This window comes from Crocodylus porosus, unplaced genomic scaffold (assembly GCF_001723895.1).
Source record: "Crocodylus porosus isolate Cpor-Errol unplaced genomic scaffold, CroPor_comp1, whole genome shotgun sequence".
Taxonomy (NCBI): Eukaryota; Metazoa; Chordata; order Crocodylia; family Crocodylidae; genus Crocodylus; species Crocodylus porosus.
The window spans coordinates 136,074,534-136,078,701 of NW_017728886.1; the positions used below are offsets into that span (position 1 = coordinate 136,074,534).

Here is a 4,168-nt window from a genome sequence, read left to right on the forward strand (position 1 = left end):
CTGAACCCAGAATTAATCTTGTGAAAAAAGTGTATGTTAAAAATTCTCAGGAAGCCATTTCATATCTCTGTTTCTGCACATGTTTAATCCAATTATCCCATCATTGTTCCCAGGTCACATCTATTGCCTTCTTGTTGATTGTCACGCACTGTGTCTTGGTGAGACTTAGCACTATTACAGTCTGCTTACTATGTTGGTTCATGTAAGTATTTATGCAGAACCAGCATAACAGTTTAAATAATTCATTTAACTGTGTTGGATTAGTTTCTTCATTAGGTACCCATGTGGTTACAGGAAGGCACTGTCAAATTACCATTGCTTTCAAAAATCAACCTGTAAACACCTAAAGATCAGCAACACAAAACAATATCTCAGAAGCAGCATGAAGGGGGAACAGAATTCATTTGGATCTAATTAGCAGAAATGAGGAAGTTACAAGTTTTGCAATTCATGTCTACTGTAACAGTAATGCACAACTCTTTGAAATGAAATAGAGGTTTTTTAAGAGGTTTAATTCCATTTTAACTAGATGTTGCTTTTAAAGCCCCCTTTCATCAGAGTAGATGTCAAAATATAATACTACATAGAGTACAGTGTTTTAGTTTTAGCGTATCACTGTGTAACAATGATATACACCACTTCACAATGCAAAGTAGTGTAAAATCCATTCTCCTCTTTAATTGTTGGCTGTGTTTTTTGTTTTCCCCCAGTTATTCTTTGTAAATGCAGAATTGCATGTTGTGGAGGTGATTCACTTTGGTAAGTGCACCTTTTACCACTCTACCTGCTGATTTCTCCCAACAAACTACCAAGCAATCTCCCATGGGACTACTTTTAGCATTGTACAGACAAGTGTTTCCTACTGTTAGACAAAGATAAATAGATACTTTTGTGGTAGGGATCAGAAGAATTTCTATCTAGGCCTGAGAAATCTGCAAACTTTTCAGACATGAAGAAACACTCTCACACATAGGTGCTTTATATTTATGCAACTAACCTGTTTTGCTCTATTTCATACTTTCCACAGTTTTTTAATAGTTCCCTTACTCAGGCCAAGTTAAATCAACTGGGTCAAAATTCAGAGATACAAAACGGTACTAATATGAATTTTAAAAACTCAGAATTAAAAAAAATGTTTTTCTCCTTGTCAAGTACAGTATATATGTGGTATAAAGATTTGATTGGTACTCATTTGGAGTAACTGGCATGATTCTCTCATGAGTTAGTAGCCACCCGAAATGTGCATCACACGCAATCATATACTGAAATCAAAACACTGATCTTTATCAGCTATAGTCTTATATTTCAGCTTCCACACATTACAATATGCATGTCCCTAACTGTGGCAAATAATGATTACCAGAACATAGTTCCTTTGTGGATCCCAACCAGAATGTCAAATAGAGTTTCCTGCAAATACCCTAGAATAGAACTGTAGTACATCTGATACCACCTTCCCCCAGGTCTCTGCATATTTGCTATCACAATAAAGGAAGTACAGTTTGCATCCATTTGCACTCAGAAATTCATTTGGTTTATGCCATCAAGCACTGGAGTCTGTAAGGTACTTTACAAGGACAAATCTGCTGTCTTCTATGATCACAAATACCTTTACATTTTCCAACTGTCCCCCTATCACTGTCTTTCCTTCCCTGCTTAGTTTTTACCAGCCTTCAGCTCCAATATCATTGCAGCAGCAGCATCACCTATGCTCTGTACATTTACCAAGATGAAAGAAAAATCAGGCACAGTCCACTCCTCTATTTGCTGATGCTACTAGACAACAAGACTACCCCAGTCCTGTTCTGAGGTACACCAGCATCAGAGCCTTCAAACATCTCCATCATCGCAACTAACAGCTTCTAGAGCATCATCACAAAGGCAGAAACAAGTAGCTAGTCAAGTTAGTCTGAAGTCAGTCAGAAGGCAGGGTAGATAAGAACCTTTATAGACTAACTAAATAAGTTATATAGAGAGAAATCATAAGCTTTCATGATCCCAAGTTCACTTCAATTAGATAGTGTGAAAGGATGTGCAGAAAGCAGTGTATAAGAAGGGGAAAGAAATTAGAATACAAGGGAGGGGGAACAGAGGGAGGGAAGAAGGTGGTAAGGGGGCAGTGCCAGGAGAAAAAAGCAAGTAATAGTAAACCATAGGAACAAAGGGGGTCACAAAAGCTAACCAAACTAATAAGAATTCATAGTCCCTGTTTAAACCATATTTAACACAGTCCAGGGTTTTTTTTTTTCAGATTTCTTGTTCTGAAATTTCCCATTCAAACTAGTTTTTAATTCCGCCCCCCCCCCCCGGACCCCCTCCCAGAGAACAGCAAGCCTGAGGTCAGCAAGTATGGGCATTTTAACATGTGCTGTGGGGCACAGCACCAGTCACTTTAATTAGCAAGCCACACTAATTACCAGCACCTGCACATCACTTGTATCAGCATCCCCATTCTGAAAAATGGTGGCAGGGTACTTTGAACTAAAGCTCATTGAACGTGTTTTAGTTCAAAGAATCCCACCACTATTTTTTCAGTGCAGGGATGCTGATACTCCTGAGGCAGAAGACTGCCAGAGCACATCCATTTCCATGCTCCAGCAGACTTGATTAATCAAAACTGCTCCAGTGCACTGGATTTCCAGCATGTTGGAACAGGCTCCCCACATCTCTATAGGAACCCTAAATGTTCACGTTCAGGGGCCAGACAGAGAATATAAAAAGGCTGAGCAGAGAAGTGTACAAGAAGCAGTAATTGTTCTCTGCACTTCCTGGTTTTCAACACTTCAACTTACTTTCTGCTGCAAATTAAAGGGTTTGTTGTAAGCAAGACAACAAGAAGTCCTTTTTTAAATATATAGGGGGTAAAAAGAAGGTACTGGGTAATGTGGGGCCTCTGCAAGACACGCTAGGAAATCTGGTTATCACCCCAGATGACAAAGCTAACCTATTTAACAATTTCTTTTCCTCTATTTTCCTGAGCAGAGACTAGGTCACACCCCCACTGTGACCTCCATAAGCCACAGGGAAGGCACACCCAGGCCCAGGGTCAGTGAGGATCTAGTCAGGGAACTTCTGGAGGGACTGGACATACTTAAATCAGGTGGTTCTGATGATCTCCACCCCAGAGTGCCAAAGGAAGTAGCAGAGGTCATTGCGGGACCCCTGGCACAGCTTTACAAGCACTTGTGGTGCACTGGTGTGGTGCCAGAGGACTGGAAAAGGGCCAATGTGGTTCCCATTTTCAAAAAAGGGAGGAAGTAGGACCCCAGAAACTATAAGCCAGTTATTCTTACCTTGATCCTGGGCAAGCTTTTTGAGAGAATTATCCTGGCGTATGTCCATGAGGGGCCAGCAGAGGAGATTATGCTTAAGGGCAACCAACACAGATTCATTAGAGGCAGATCCTGTCAGACCAACCTTCTATGGTGGCCTTCTATGACCAGGTCACAAAATCCTTAGATGCAGGGGTAGCAGTGAACATAGTCTTCCTGGACTTCAGGAAGGCCTTCAATGCTGTCTCTTACCTCATTTTCATTAAAAAACTAGGGGACTGTGGCATCGACACCTACACAGTCAAATGGGTCATTAACTGTCTGAAGTGCTGCACCCAGACAGTGGTGGTATACAGGTCTTTTTCGACCTGGAGGGATGTGGGCAGTGGGGTTCCTCAGGGCTCGGTCCTTGGGCCTGCACAGTTCAACATCTTCATCAGTGACTTAGACAAGGAGGTAAAAAGCACCCTGTTCAAATTCACAGATGACACTAAGATGTGGAGGGAAGTAGGCATGCTAGAAGGAAGGAAAAGGCTGCAATTGGACCTAGACAGGTTACAGGGGTGTGCAGAAGAGAACAGCACACTGTTCAACACGGACAAGTGCAAGGTACTGCACCTGGGGAGGAAGAACCAGCAGCATACCTACAGGCTGGGGAACTCCCTTCTTGTCAGTGCAGAGGCAGAAAAGGATCTTGGAGTTATCACTGATGCCAAGATGAACATGGGCAGGCAGTGTGGGGAGGCAGTCAGGAAGGCCAACCGCACCTTGTCATGCATCCACAGATGCATCTCAAGCAGGTCCAGGGAGTTGATTGTCCCCCTCTATGCGGCACTGGTAAGGATGCATCTGGAGTACTGCATCCAGTTCTGGGTGCTGCACTTCAAGAGGGGTGT

The 4,168-nt window shown here is 42.4% G+C and overlaps 1 long non-coding RNA gene across 1 annotated transcript in view; it reads left to right on the forward strand.

Moving 5' to 3' along the window:
- Positions 1–3,953, forward strand: part of LOC109324544 — a 16,156-nt gene extending 12,203 nt beyond the window's left edge. The window contains exon 2 of the long non-coding RNA XR_002104954.1: positions 3,882–3,953. This is a non-coding gene — a long non-coding RNA (uncharacterized LOC109324544). The remainder of the gene's footprint in view (positions 1–3,881) is intronic.
- Positions 3,954–4,168: the final 215 nt, after the last annotated feature.